This window comes from Pinus tabuliformis, chromosome 3_2 (genome assembly GCF_031772625.1).
Source record: "Pinus tabuliformis cultivar Carrire ecotype Pingquan chromosome 3_2, CPIR1, whole genome shotgun sequence".
In the NCBI taxonomy this organism is placed as follows: Eukaryota; Viridiplantae; Streptophyta; class Pinopsida; order Pinales; family Pinaceae; genus Pinus; species Pinus tabuliformis.
The window spans coordinates 652,620,137-652,636,858 of NC_142302.1; positions in this window are offsets into that span (position 1 = coordinate 652,620,137).

Genomic DNA, 16,722 nt, shown 5'->3' on the forward strand with positions numbered 1-16,722 from the left:
ACTTTGTTCGGGTCGGGACGGAGCGCAAGACCCTGGATCCCTGTCTGTTATGGTCCAGGCTGCGATTTTGTGGATGATCATTACATGACTCATTGATGGATGGCTGCGTCCATACCTGAGTCTTCATGGATGGCTGCGACCATACCTTATCATTATTCTGGTCTCTTTAGCTGGGTGGCTGCGTCCATTCCACAGACCTTTCTCATGTCTTTCGGATGGCTGCGCCCATGACTAGACTGCATGTACTTGATTATCAGAGACATTCGGTCCTTCCTGGTGGTGTTCCAGTTCGGCAAGTTTTGTAAAGCATTTCACCCCTCCCACTCTCTCGGTCTTCATGCTTTAGGGGGCATCTGTTACACAGTAAATTGTCACTGTCTCCCTGTCAGTCACCCTACTGTGTCAGGAATTCACAATGATCAAGTTCATGCCTTCTGAACTGGCCAAAAACCCACTTTTCCAAAGTTTTCCTCATCAGCGCGTCTGTTTCTAAAATACCCGCGATGACTGGCGCTTCATAACAGACCGCGTGCGCTGCCAGCGCGGAAGCACACGACTTTCCCGCGCTGATCGAATTTCATGACCAGCGCAGCCTCTATTTGTATTAACCCGCGCTGACAACAGCTTGACCGTTATTGCCTTGCGACGTCAGCGCGCCAGACCAGTTATGCACCCGCGCTGATCCAGTTTGGGTGAATTTGTTCCAACAGCCAGCCTTCCAGATAACTCCAGACTTGGTTGTTGGCCTTGTGAGTATCGCCTCCCTTCTATGGCATGCCTGTTCGACCCTTTGCAACTGCTTCCCTTGAAGATAAGCTCATCCTTCCACCATTCAAGGAGACTCCTTCTCCTATATAAACCTCTACCATTATCATGAGCAGCTAGTTTGGAATAGCTTGGATTGTGTGGAGCTTATAGTGCTCAGATTGCTGCTACTATAGGTAGTTGGTGTGATAAGTGTGGAAGTGCTTGATAGCTTAGGGAAGGTTGTGTTGTGTTGCTAGTGTGAGAGAGAGAGCTCTTGTCTTGGGAGAATCATTTCCAAAGGTGAATGCTTAAGAGACTTGCTGACTGGCCCCTCCTGAGAAGGATATCGACGTCAGAACATTTGGTTGTACTCTTCTCTGTTGTTGATTAATAATAGATGACTACTATTATTGTTCCATTCTCATTTGTCTATGCGATGGTTAATGTGAATTACATCCTTTCTGACTGATGTATAATTGCTTTTATTAGATTTCACGCTTGTGTTTGTCTTCTCTTCGTGTGTGCAGGTATCTATTCGCGGAGATCGCGGAGGATCGTGACCAGCCAGAGCGAAGGAGCGAAGGTGGCATCTCTTCATCAAACAACAGCGCTGGAATCCAAGTAGGTGTTCTTTGCCTACCTTTTAATTGCAATTAGGAACTTGCATAGTAGCATTGACTGATTGTTGCTAGACCCATTCTGGGCTAGTAGGGATCGCCTCTATCCGTAGAGGGGATTTGCCTCTCCAACAGCTCTGTTAATTCGTCATCGAAGAAATCGGCCGCAAACCCTGCGAAGCAAAAACAGAACGCTTCTAATGAAAATGCTCCTCAGGGCCAATCTAATCCTGGAAGTACCTCCGAGGTAAACGCCGTCCAGTCCACCGCGGCGGATAAATCCTCAAAAGGGAAAAATAAGGGGAAAGCTAAAGATAAATCTGGACAGCCCAAGCAGGATGCCCCTAAACCTCCACCCGAGGAAGGAGCTAAGCGAAAACCTAAGTATCCTTGTCTCATATGTGATGAGGATCACTACACTAAGGACTGCCCAAGGCGGTCCGAAGTTAGTCGGTTATTGAAAGGTGCTCCTGGGACCCCTGCCGTGCTTAAAGAGCCTTTCCCTTCCCAGCAGACCCTAATGGTGGCAGACCCATCTCAATCCTCCTCCTCGTTCGACTCTCAAGTGTTCATGGCTGGCATGATTCCCATCCATGTTTCAACTCGAACGAAAGATTATCCATCTCGTGCCGGGAAAGAGCCGGAGGTTTCCTCCAGCGCTCCTCCGTCTAGTTCTGGTCCTCTCCACATCAAAAGGCCCAGCACTGAGACGATCCCCCGACCCCCTCCAAAAGGTGTACTCAGGAAGTCATCTTACAACCCTAATGCTCGTGCTGCCCAGCACTACAACATTGTTGAGGACTTAGCTCAGGCTCCGTCTGCTATGTCCGCTCTAGAAGTCCTCCAGAGCTGCCCCTCCCAGAGGAAGTCCCTGCTATCAACGATTGGTGGCATCGACCCGGCAGATTCAGATTTGATTTCTTTCGATCTCGAGGGGTTTACACAGAGACTGCCTCACCAAGTCGCTTTCCTTATACAGGTCATCATCAATAGCAGAACGATTCATCGTACGGTTATTGATGAAGGTGCCTCAACCTGCATCATGTCTGTTGCTTGCTGGAAGGCGATTGGTTCCCCTGCTTTGAGTCAGTCCCCTACGACGCTAGAAGCTTTCGATGGAAGAGAATCTCGTCCTTACGGTATCCTCCAACGCTTACCCATCTCTTTGGAAGGAAAGACCGTAGAAGTGGAGGTCGAAGTTGTCGACGCCAATCTGACTTACAACCTCCTCCTCGGACGGAGCTGGACATACGCCATGCAAGCCGTGGCTTCCTCCTTGTTCCGTGTCATTCGTTTCCCTCACCAAGGGAAGATTGTCACGGTGGACCAGCTCTCCTTCTTCGCCTCTTCTTCTGAAGGTAATGTGCCATTCGTGGAGCATACCTCAAAGTCACTCGTGAACGTGGGTGCTGGACTCTTCAAAGATCCCACTTTAATGGGAGTCTTTCCCCACCCACCTCCGAATCTCGCCCCTATCAACATGATCTCTGTACGCTCTGATCCGTGGGTTCTTCCTCCTCCTAACCAGGAAGACTCTTGGGGTGATATGATGCCGTTGAGTCCTGCCGAACTCAACTACATCGAGATTGTCGCTGCATCGGCTCCCCCTGATGAACCTGCTCTCTCGAGCAGTGTTCCCGATTCATATGATCATTTCCCTTGGCTAGGAGATGAGGCTACTTCGGATCCATTGAAGGAAATATTTCCTTCCGACGAAGCCATCATAGAGACCATGTCTCTCGAAGAGCTCCCTTGGTCAGATCACCACCATCGCTCTTCGTTTCTCCCTCCCCATCCGGAAATGACCGCATGTCTCGAGCGGTTTGCTTCATGTGTCCCATCCCCGCCCCTCCAAACACACATTCAGCTTTATCAAGTGTCAGAGGGCAATATGGGAAATATCACGCAAACCCAACCGATCGACATCTCTGTCAAACCAGGGATCGTCGAGCACATTCATGTCGGAGTCACTTGCACTCCTGAGGAAGTTCAACTCTATACTGCTTTATTTCGCGAATTTCGTGATGTCTTCGCATGGTCCTATGAGGAAATGCCTGGCATCGATCCTAGTATAGTGGTGCACGAAATACCTACATATCCAGGTGCTAAGCCTGTTCGTCAGCGCTTACGCCCTGTGCACCCCCGAAAGGCTGCAGCCATCAAGGCCGAAGTCGAAAAGCTTCTTAAAGCTGGTTTCATCTACCCCATCCCTCTTACGGATTGGGTGTCTAATATAGTCCCTGTGAATAAAAAGCAGGGTACTATCCGGGTCTGTGTTGACTACCGAGATATCAATCGTGCCTGTCCCAAGGATAACTTCCCTACGCCCTTCATCGATCAGCTTATTGATGAATGCGCTGGAAGTGAAATTTACTCGTTTATGGACGGCTTCTCTGGCTATAACCAGATCAACATTGCACCCACAGACCAGCATAAGACAGCTTTTATTTGTCCTTGGGGCACCTTCGCCTATAAGAAGCTTCCTTTCGGTTTAAAGAATGCCGGTGCTACATTTCAACGTGCAATGTCTTATGCCTTTCATGATATTCGTCACATTGTACAACCTTATCTGGATGACCTTCCTGCTCATTCAGCTAAGTGTCAGGATCATCCCTCTCATCTTCGCGAAATTTTTCTCCGTTGTCGACACTACCGCATAAGGCTTAATCCTCATAAGTGTGTCTTCTGCGTAGAATCAGGCCGACTGCTTGGGTTCATCGTCTCCCGAGAAGGCATCCGTCTGGATCCCCTCAAAGTTGAGGCCATCTTGAATCTTCCTCCCCCTGCCTCTTTGCAGCAATTGCAGAGCTTGCAGGGTAAAGCGAATTTCCTTAGACGATTCATTCCAAATTATGCCGAGGTGGCTAAGGGTTTCACACGGTTATTAAAGCGAGACACACCCTTTCGTTGGGATGCCATCGCCCAGGAGTCTTTCGAGCGACTCAAGGACCTCCTTGTCTCGGCTCCACTCTTAAGACCTCCGAACTACCACCGTGATTATTCTCTCTATCTAGCTGCCACTGACACCACCATCAGCATGGTTCTGGTGCAGGATGATGATGATGGCAACGAGCACGTCATCTATTACCTTAGTCGCAATCTCTTGGATACGGAAACTCGTTACGCTTATGTCGAGAAGTTGGCATTGGCAGCTGTCTGCGCCGTCCAACGATTCCGGCACTATATCCTGTTGCGCACAACGACCGTGATTTCCGACTGCAACCCTATGACCTACATCTTGTCGCGTCAGCTGCTGGAGGGCAAGTACTCGAAATGGATTGTCATCCTACAAGAGTTTGACTTGGAATTTACTGCTGCCAAGTCTAAGAAATCTCTGGTCTTTGCAGAATTGCTCTGTTCTTTGCCATCCTCTTCTGCACCATCTCGTTCGGAAGAGCATATCCCGGATGAAACACTGTTTCTGATCAGCACCCTCGACCCTTGGTATGGGGACATCATAGTATATTTGCAGACGTCTTCCTTCCGTCCTAATGTATCGAAAGACGCTCGACGGAGGATTCGTCACCAATCTCAACCCTATCGCATTATTGGCGATACCCTGTACCGCCTCGACGTTGATTCTGTTCTCCGCCGATGTTTGACTCTCGAGGAGGCTGAGCGGGTATTAAATGACTGCCACTCCGGTGCTTGTGGCGGCCACATGTCTGGATATGCTACCGCCCAGAAAATTCTCTGTGCTGGTTATTTCTGGCCTTCTATCTTCAAGGATTGCATCCTTGTCGTCCGTGCATGTCATGAATGTCAGGTTTACCACCGGAAAATGCGTGCACCTCCTGCACCACTGCACCCCGTTGTTACCGTAGGTCCATTTGCCAAATGGGGCATCGATTATACATCCTGTAATCCTCGTTCGGCCGGGGGGCATGGGTACATCATCGTTGCCGTGGATTATTTCACCAAATGGGCCGAAGCGATGCCTACATTGAACGAAGACGGTTACACGGCAGAACAGTTTTTGTTTAATCATGTCATTACTCGGTTCGGAGTACCCCAGGCTATTGTCACGGATCACGGAAAACACTTCCGTAATCACATGATGACGGAACTAACGACCCAGCTAGGCTTGCGTCAAGATAGCTCGACGCCGTATTACCCTCAATCCAACGGCCAAGTTGAAGCCGTGAACAAAGTTCTGATCACAATGCTCCAACGTACCGTGAATACGCACAAGTCTAACTGGCATCTGATGTTGTTCCCCGCCTTGTGGGCCTATCGAACCTCTGTGAAGGACGCCACCGGTTTCACTCCTTTTCAGCTTGTTTATGGACTGGAGGCCACCCTTCCTGTTGAGTGTGAGATTCCTTCGTTAAAATTAGTTGTTGAGTTGCTTCCCAACACCACCCCGGTGGAGGAACGACTTCTTTATTTAGAACGGCTAGACGAGACTCGTCGCTTAGCCTCTCTAGCTATTGAAGCGCAAAAGAAGAGGGTTAAGGCTCACTTCGACAATACCATTCAACCTCGTTCCTTTGTTTAGGGAGACCTAGTACTGCTCTATGATCAAGCTAAAGATAAGCTGGGGGCAGGAAAACTCGAATCCATGTGGCTAGGCCCCTATATCGTGAAGAGAGTTTTGCAAAAGGGGGCATATGAGCTGATCGATTACGAAGGAAATCCTCTTGACAAGCCCCGCAACGGGCTTTATTTGAAAAAATATTATGCATGATCTCGTGCACCTAGTTTGTACATACGTGTGTTCTTAGCAAGTGTGTCATGTGTGCATGATTTCTAGTTTTGCTTTGGTGTGAAGGCGTGTTTGCCTCTTATTTTGTTTTCTGCTTCTTGTGCAGATGTCTAGTACACCTTACGTTGGCTTCGCCGATGGCGCCTGCCGTAGTACTTGCAATTTGTCTTCTGCGGCGTGGGCGATCTACGATCCTCACGGCGAGTTGCTAGATCTTCAAGGCGTGTGCTTGGGCCATACCACCAACAATGTTGCCGAGTACAGTGCTGTAATTGAATTACTAGCCGAAGCAGTTGATCTTGGCATCCGTGCATTGGTGGTAAACCTGGACTCTCAACTTGTCGTCCATCAACTCAACGGGCGATATTCCGTCAGAGACCAACGCATTCTAAGGTTGTATTTACGTGTGAGATTGTTAGAAAGGAATTTTGATTATATCACATATCAACACATTCCGAGACGATTAAATACGTTAACCGATGCATTGGCAAACCATGTGTTGGATAGACATTTGCGTAATAGATAAGCATCATACAAGAAGAGATAGAAAACATAATAAGACCATAGGATAAGCATATGTAAATAATTTCTTTTCCAAGCATAGTTTGCATATGTGTTTTTAAGCTTGCATAAAAATTAAAATACATGGGTCGTGTGTTGTGCAACTGATACATTAGATCACAATTGTATTAGACATTTGCATAGCATATAAAAACATCATCACATGTGAAACGATCCATCCAAAAACAGTATATATATATATCGTGTGGCGCACTGAGGCACTCAAAAATAAGTGTGTATGTCCAAAAAATAAAGCCGGTGTCCTCGGTACATCCGAGACATATGTCTCTCAAAGCATCAGTGGAAGTAAAACCTAGGTGACTACTGATCTGGGTTATGCTCTCTATAGCATACTGCTGCCCGTGCCACCCGCCTCAAAAGGCATTGCATCCTAGGTGCCACCCCCACTGTGTGAATCTGATGAGCTATAGGGACCTCCTCGACCCCCTGGTAATCTGGCACCCCCTCCAGCAAACCCTCGAGGTTGCGGGCTACAATCTCCGACGTATCAACTCCTGGAGGAACTAGGGCCAGGGCTCCAGCTCCTTGCCCCTCTCTCTGTGCCGTTGGGGCTAGGCCAATGGGTCTCACGGGTCCCACATCTGCACACCGTGACATTTATCAAGACATGTACATAAAAAATCAAAAACATCAAAAAATATTAAAATGAGATCAAGTGTCATACCTCCATCATCCCAATGCTCTCCCGCGGGCAGTGGCATGTCGGGATCGTTACGGAAATCCATACCGGCATATGGCCAGTCCTCTACGATAACAACCTGTCGATCCAACCACTCTCGGAAATACACTCCCCAAGACACTGGACAGCCTCCACCTCCACGTGGCATGACGCGGGCCCAACGACTGGCCCTCGTCTCCCGAGGACCTCTAGGTGGATCCACGGCCATGGTCTGTAGCTGTAGGGCCGGCACCCGCTCCAGCATGAGCGGAAGTAGAAGCGACCCATATGCAAACTGCTTCGACTCTCCGCGTCGGCAGTTTTTCAGTTGCCTCTTCATGCTAGTCGTCACAGCTGCTGCCCAGTTGAAAATGGTGGGCTGTAAGCACTCCAGCGCCAGTAGTAGCTGGGTCTTTGAGGCCTCATGATTGGCCAAAGAGCCCGCTGCCCGTGTCACTAGAAAGAGTATGGTGCGAAGAGGCATTTCCTCCACTGTCGGAATACCAACTTTCCCGCTCCGTGTTTTCACAGCCCGTGGGCACACTCGAGCCATGAGCTGATCAAGCGTCTCACCGCTGGGTCGTTGCCCCTCCAGGATGGGCATTTGGCCCCGGCGTGATAATCCAGTCAAAAAATAAATGTCCGTGGAATCAAACTCAATGTCCTGGCCACGGATCGTGAATTTTCCATCCACTGGGTTCCAAGCTCTGATTAAGAGCTCAAGCAAGTCAGGTTGCACCCTCAGGCGCGGAGTAAGGAAGAATTTCAAGAACCCGCATGTCCGCATTGCATTTCGGCATTCGGCAAGTGCATAAGCGGCTATATCCTCATCATCGTGAGCTCTCTCTTGCCAAACAAAAGACATTTTGCCCTGCAAGACCATGAAAAAATATTAGGATGCTAACCGTTGAGATTTGTACGTTCATTTCTTAAAAAACAAATCTTTTCGGCGCCAGCGCGACTGTTTTTAAAACAGTCGCGCTGATAATGGCGCATCGTTTTTTTTTCCTTGGGTCAACGCGGAAGCACACGTGTTTTCCGCGCTGACCCATGAGGTGGTACGTGTAAATGTAAATCGATCAGCGCGGACCCGAGCGGGAAATCCGCGCTGACCGAGAGCGCACCAACGCTCAAAAAATTTGCCCAAAGGGCCACTTCCCACCGTGGAATTGCTCCCAAAAAGACTTAAATTAAAGCGCAGGAGGAGGAGAACCTACCTGGAACAAGCTGCCGGATGAATGGTGTCCGTACGGGCTGGAAATCGCTCCGTCAACCTTGCAGCTCCTCAACGTTCTTCACAACTCAAAATGGTAACAATGGTAAAAAATGACTTTTACCCCCCTATTTATGGTAAAAAATTCATAATTAGCTATAATTTCTTATCAATGTGGGTTTTTGTCGTATTTTTACCATGGATTTAGCACTAATGTCGCTATATTATGCTGTTATGCATGTTTTTACACATATCGAACAGGTTTATGCGGGTGGTGTTCTTGTGCAGGTTATAGTAACCGGCGTGGTCATAACGATTCTTCGTGCACTTGGTCCCAAGAAAATGTCGTCTTTAAGCTCTTTTCCGACATGAATCAAGAAAAGATGGCCGAGCTTCCTTTCGGCTCGTTAAAAGGAATGAGAGGCAGTCGTTTTAAGCTCTTTTTCCAACCGTTTAACTTAAAAAGATTGTCGGGTGTTTTTCGTTTCGCACTCGTTATTGGCTCTAAAGCGACGTGCTTCCGACCGCTTTTTTACTTTTTCGGGTCGAAGCTACTATTCACGAAAAGTACTCCTCGATCGTAATGGTCGGGCGGTTCTTTCGGGCATTGTTTTATACTTTTTCGGGCTCGAGAGACACAACTTTACGAAAAAGGACCCCCCTAGAGTCTCCTTTTCCGCTGTCTTTTCAGACTCTCTAAACAGGAAAAGACGCCGAGCTCCTCCTTTGTCAGGCTCGTTAAAACTTAATGACATCGGACATCGTCGAAATGACACTCTCCAAGCATATGCTATCCCCGTCAAGCTTGTCATCCAAAAATAACCGGGGTACCTGCCAGAAATGGTGGGGAAAACGAAACTGTAATAATGGTCGTGTCGGCAGTATGTCGCTCTTGAACATGGCACTCATCTGCGTTCGTGTCTGGGTGGGGATTTCTCATCTTGTATTACACTGGCTTCCATGGGTTTGGGTTATCCTATTTGACCTCTCATCTGCTCATTGCCTTGTCACCATGACCTCTGCTCACTTGATGTCAGATACTGCCAAATCCGACATGGTGCCGCCGATATGTTCAAGAGAAGTTGGCCTCTGCGAGATTACCACCTCCCTCTGATGTCTCACACAAAATATTTTATCCTTCTCTGTCTCGTGTCGATGATGTGGGAAACATTATGGCCCACCTTCGATCAAGGTTACTTCCTGTCGACTCCAGCTCATTATCCAGGAAAGTGACCTAGAGACTCCCTTCAGGTGCCTTAGAGCCTGCATGCCTCAATGGCAGGTTCTTCGTGTTCGACGTGAGGTTTTCATCATTGGCCTCCGATCGGACAATTCTGCGGGTGTTCGACGCCAGCTCATTGATTCACACGCCGCAGATTGTACCTATAAGTACCTTGAGGACCATTGTCATTATTGGTGGTACCTCTCGCGTCTGTTAACAGTTTTCATCATTGACTGGTAATCAGACGATGTTCATGCATGTTCGACTTCAGCTCATGTATTCACATGCTTGAACTTGTACTTTATTCGGGTTGGGATGGAGCGCAAGACCCTGGTTTTTGTCTGTTAGAAACCAGGCTGCGATTTTGTGGATTGTTATTACATGACTCATTGATGGATGGCTGCGCCCATACCTGAGTCTTTGGGATGGCTGCGACCATACCCTCTTATCTTTATGGTCTCTTCAGCTGGGTGGCTGCGTCCATACCACAGACCTTCTTCGTATGTCTTTTGGATGGCTGCGCCCATGCCTAGACTACATGTGATCGAGATATCAGTTGTACATTCATGCAGGTCCTTCCTGGTGGTGTTCCAGTTCAGCAGTTTTGTAAAGCATTTCACCCCTCCCACTCTCTCGGGCTTCATGCTTTAGGGGGCATCTGTTACGCAGTAATTTGTCACTGTCTCCCTGTCAGTCTCCCTACTGTCTCATGAAATCAAATGCACCATGCTCATGCTCTCTAAACTGGCCAAATGACCCACTTTGCCAAAGTTTATTGCATCAGCGCGTCTGTTATTAAAATAACCGCGCTGACGGGCGGCTTATAGTCTAACTGGTGCGCTGCCAGCGCGGAAGCACACGGGTTTCCCGCGCTGGTCGAATTCTATGCGCCAGCGCATCCTATGAAAGTATCGAGCCGCGCTGACACAGTCTGCTCTGTTTATGTGATCGGCTGTCAACGCGTCAGTCCAGTGTTACACCCGCGCTGATCCAGTTTGGGCGAATTTGTTCCAACAGCCAGCCTTCCAGATGGTTCCAGGCCTGGTTGTTAGCCTTGTGAGTGTCGCCCTCCTTTCTATGGCATGTCTGTTCATTATTTGGAACCACCTTCCTTGAAGATAAGCTTGTCCTCCCACCATTCATGGAGACTCCTTCTCTATTTAAACCTCCACCATTACCATGAGCAGCTAGTTTGGATAGTGTGGAATTCATAGTGCTTGGATTGCTGCTGCTAGTAGGTAGTTGGTGTGACAAGTGTGGTTTTGTTAGAGGGAGCTTAAGGAAGGTTGTGAGTATTGCTTTTGTGAGAGAGAGCTTCTTGTGTTGGGAGAATCCACTTCCAAGGGTGAATGCTTAAGAGACTTGCTGGCTGGACCCTCAAGAGAAGGACTCAGCGTCAGAACTTTGGTTGTACCTTTCTCTGTTATTGATTTAATAATAGATGACTACTGTTATGGTTCCATTCTCATTTGTCTTGTGATGGTTAATGTGAATTACATCCTTTCTGACTGATGTATAATTGCTTTTATTAGATTTCACGCTTGTGTTTGTCTTTCTCTTCGTGTGTGCAGGTATCTATTCGCGGGGATCACGGAAGATTGTGACCGGCCAAGGCGAAGGAGCGAGAGCGGCATCTCTTCATCAAACAATAGCGTTGGAATTCAAGTAGGTGTTCTTTGCCTCTCTTTTAATTGCAATTAGGAACTTGCACAGTAGCATTGATTGATTGTTGCTAGTCCCATTCTGGGCTAGTAGGGATCGCCTCTATCCGTAGAGGGGATTTACCTCTCCAACACTTTGTAATCTTGGAATATCTTCTCGATTCCACCAGCATCTCCCCAATGCGGATGGTTCTTTGAAGATCTGTTTTCCTTCCTCTTTTTTTGTTTTCTTTAGGAATGTTTTTGCCATCCCATTGACTTCCATGCTGAATGCCTAGGGTTCTTTGTTGGCGTGCTCTGGAAAGGATGACTTCCAAGTTTTCCAGTTGTCTTTTTGGGATCTTGTCATATTCCTTTTTCTTGCAAGCTTGTCCTAAACCAAGGATGTCTAGATCTCCAATGTCTATGCTCTTAGGCTTCTCTTCCATGTGCTAAGCTTCGCTCCTTTCCTCTACTATTTCTGTTACAGCTGTGGTTTCTGGTTGCACATTGTCAATGTCCATGCCTTGAGATTTCCCTTCCAGAGTCAAATTGGGTGAGGAGGTAATGAGATCTATGGATTGCTTAGGCTTTTGGGGCTTCTTAGAGCTGGTGGGAATGAATTGTGATGTTAGCATGGGTGCCTCCTCAGAGTGTGAGGGATTCTCAAAGTCATTTAGATCATGCTGGGCTAAGGTCTCAAAGCTATTGCTAGTGGATGTCATGGAAGTATTGGCGGAGGGCTTTTAGGGTTTGAAACAGGTTTTTTGTGGTTCTTTTTGTGGTTGCTAACCTTGGTAAATCCATCTGAGTCAGTTTTATCTGGGGCAGTAGAGGTTGGGGTTTTTAGATTTGATGGACAATCACGAAAGAGATGGACAAGGGCATGGCATTTTCTACATCAAAATTGAACATGCTCATAATCTATTGATTGAATTCATTCAAAATCGTCATGATATAGACTTACCACATCTGGAAGAGCCTTGCTTAGATGCATATAAACACAGATTCGGGCGTAGGAAGTATATCTTCGGAGTTTTGTCTCCTCCACAGTTTTGATGAATTCCCCTAGACCATTTCCAATATCTTGCAGTGAATCTTCATCCCAGTACTCCAATGGAAGGGAATAGAGGCGGATCTAAACTGGTGCCCAGCTTAGATCTTCTTTGTCTGGGTTGAATCTTTCAATCTAGTAAAGTAGATACAGGCCCGTTGCATTAAAAAAGTATGGTCCGCCATCAAGGACTCTGTTTCGATCTTCTATGCAATTGAAAACTGTCGTAAAGAAACCCTTAGGCCCCAACTGCAGGGTAATGTGCCCTTGTGGTTTCCATTTGGCTGTGATCCATCCATGCAAAGCCTTCTCTGTAGGCCAGAAGCCTATAAATTTCCCTATTAAGGCATGATCCTCCATGTACTAGATTTGGGTATTGATTCGTTGACTTGGGAGCTCAATCTTAGGTCTTTCAGTTGCAACAGGCTTACAGGTAGCTGATGTTGCGTTGGGAGCCGCATTTTTGTCCGTATTATCTGTCTGTATAGCAGGTCTCGTTCCCTTTTATTCCTGGGCATTTTTCTGGTATCTTTCGTCTGCATCTGAATGTTTTCACCGTCGTTGGGGGGAGGCGCCGTATCCTCCCCCTAAGGGATGTCCATGATTTGTGCACTATTCCTTGTCGTTTGTTGTTGTTCGTATTACTGGAAAGCTATGACAGCGTCGTCGTGGTCTGTGCAGGTCTGACCCAAACCCTAAACCACCATCGTTTCGCCGATTCAAGACCTTGTTAAACATTAGTTGCAATTAATTATATAATTTTAGAATTCAAAAAAAATATTATGAAATTCAAAAAAAATATAGTTAAAAATTAAATTTTAAACTCTTTGTGAATAATATTATCATATATGTCAAATAAATTTTTTGTTGTTTTTGTTTAAAGTTCGTCTTTATATTATATGGCCTTTGGGTGTGGAGGTCTCGATAAGTCTCAGTGGGTTGGACTCTGAAAATTGCTGGGGTATTTGGCTCTCTTGGACTGTTCAATATGTGACCTTCCTCGCGTCGTGGGCTCTCCTCCCCCTACCAAACCAGGCTCTGCGAGTTGCGGGGACCAGGCGAGGCATTAGGGGAGTTTTGAGGTCTAAAATGGACCTACTAAGGAAATTATAAAATAATAGTGGAAATAATAAAATAAGATTAGATTACATCATTAAAGTTTAGAGGGAGAAATATATATATATATATATTTATTTTATTTTTATTTATTATTATTATTATTATTATTATTTTTAACCTCGTATTTTCAACTTATCTCTCTGTGGGTTTACTCAAATTTGGAGTGGAAACTCTCATTGGATGCAAAATTTTATTCCTCATCCAAGGAGTACCCATGTTGCATACTTTCGATGGATTGTACAACACAAAAAATGAGAAATACATGAAAATGTGATTACAATCACACGTTTTCATGTATTTCTCATTTTTTATGAGGCAAGGTCCACCTAAAGTATGCAACATGGGTAATCCTTGGATGAGGAATTAAATTTTGTCTCCAACGATTACTCCGTTTCAAAATTTTAGTAACAACCTAGGGAGATAAGTTGAAAATACGAGTTGAAAAAGTAGTTTTATTATTTTTTAATATTTTTACATTGTTACTGAAAATGGTGAATCATCCCCCATGCTTGACATCATCATATTGAATCTTATTAGTTCTTATAAAGTTTATTTTTGTTGTACATTTTTCTTAGGAGGATCATTTTAAACCTCAAAATTCCCCTAATGCTTGCTCCTTTAGAAGATTCGACAATGGTGCCATTCGGGACGCGTCAGGGTGGCAAGACTGTTGGTCGCTCATGGATATTGACTGTTGGTATGTGTGGCAGTCATGGTGACAGAAAGAAGGTTTCTCATGGAGGTGGAGGTGGGAGGTCTCAGTAACCTCAATGAAGTGGTGGTGTGCGGTGAGGTGGAATGACTAGTTGAGGGTCTAGTCGGCGTGTAGCTCCCAGCCCACAGGTAATTCAACATTATTGTCAGGAGAATTGCTAGGAACTAATTGAATCTCTGCTAGATCATGTGGAATCGGCTAAACGAGTTTGAAGGGAGGAGCATGTTGAGTTGGTCACCACCTTGGAAAGGATCCACTACTTTCTTTGCCAGTTCAGAGAGCGAGTCGTGGTGGTGTGGTGAGGCCAAAACCACCTTGTGGAAAAAGTGGAAAAGCTAGAGACTTGGTCATCGCACTTCGAAGGACATGTCTAGTGAAACTTTTGGCCTCCACCACCTTTAAGAATTACCCTGGATAACCCAACTTCCATTATGTCGGATGGCTAGTATGCTATCAAGTGTTTTCTATGTTTTTTATGTCTTTTGGTGCCTTTGGCCCTTTCATTTATGGACATTGTCCTTAGCCTCATTTTTGTATTTTTGTCGCTTGCTACAAACATTGGTCAACAAACCTAGTCGAGGTGAGACCACCTGCATTTTTCTCTACTGGATGTACATCTTTTTATCAATATGAATAAAATATCGACTTAGAAAAAAATGGTTTGTCTTTATATTACTAATGCAAGGAGTTACAAAGAGGTAGTCCATACGTTATGGGCTGCCTAGTTGGGAGAATGACCCAATAACACAGTTTGAGTTGTTTTATATTGCTAATGTATTTCTTATCAACATGTCATATACTGTGAAAGAGTAATTGTAGCTAAATCTGTTATATCAATGATTAAAAAAGTGTTGACTCAGATCAGCTTGACCTTCTAGGCCACAGCAAAAATTAACATAGTTTTCCATGCTTAAACTAATACAGTAGGTAAAGACATAAGATAACTTGGAGATCACAACGAGTTAACTTGTCGGATGGAGTCATGAATGCTAGAACTGCCAAGAGTTTCCAAGAATTTTTGTTTCAAAGTGCTACCACCGTACTCATACGCTCCAAGAGCTCTACCTTCGTATTCAGGAAAATTGATGAGGAGCATGAATCTAGGCACAAACGACTAAGCACTGACATTAAGTTTAGGCATCACAAACAATGTTCCAACTGAATCCATCCATTCCATCTGTTGTATGGGATTGGTCTGCATCCATGTTTTGAGCAACATTGCTCACTAGGTGATCCCATCTGATTGTCCAAAAGAGTGTTGACAAAATTGAACCCACGAACTCTCAATAGTAGAGGTTCTTTAACGATAGGGACTTGACTGATCAAACTAACCATCAAAGCTAAAATTAAGGCTATTAGATATTATTAAAATGATTATTTTTTAATAATTAATAAATTATAAAATTAAAATTAATTAAATTCTTTTAATAGTTACTAAATTATAGAATTAAAATCAATTAATTATATATATATATATATATATATATATATATATATATATATATATATATATGATGGAATTAAAAAAATAATTAATTCAATGTAAAAATATATATTTATTTAATTAATAAAAAATTATGAAAATTATTTATATATATTATTAATGCTAAAAATATTAAAAATATTTAAATTTAGATTAGATATCAAAACATACCATCATATCCCCGGATGCAGGTGGTACCATCACCCTTAATGCTTCTCATGCAGAGAATTAAAGTCCAGTACTGCCAGCTGCAAAGCAGCGTGGCTTCTCGAGACTTAACCTTATGCGAGCAGGAGGAAGGTATTAATGCAGGATCGGTTAGCAGATTTGCATTAATGGATTGCGCTGATCGACACAACATTCTCTCAGTTATAATCATGTTGTTCCTCAGCGGTTTTATCATGCCTTATGCTCAGTCGCTCGACAATGGAACCTGGTTAGTGGAGGCTATTGGTGATGGACTGATTTTGGTTCACCGCCGCGAGCTCCAGGCCAACATTATCAAGGGTAAGTTCTCCCCTGTTCTGGATTTATGCATTGGTTGTATTGTGTTGTCGTCTGTGAGTTCTGTTGGGCATCCCTCTCACCTCAACCGACTCTGTTCTGTCGTCTCTCCTGTCTATAATTTCTCTGCGCCCTACCACCTGTCTGTCATTATGGTTCGTTCGGGTAAGAGGCATCGTTCAGGGGGGCGTCGTGACAACCGCTTGCATCCCTCGGCCGGTCACGCTATGGAAACTGCACCGAAACCCATCAATCCCCCCCCCCGTCCACGAAGCTGGGACATCATTAAGCTCTGGTCGTAAGCCTATTCCGAACAGTGCCTTCCAAACCACTCACTTTAAATTTCAAAGTAATTTGAACAGGCCCCTTATTACTGCTCACATCACCATTATTCTTTCGGAAGAGGAAAATCAGGTCTCCCCTTTGGCCTGCATTGCTCCTGATCCTTCCCAAAGCAGTGAGC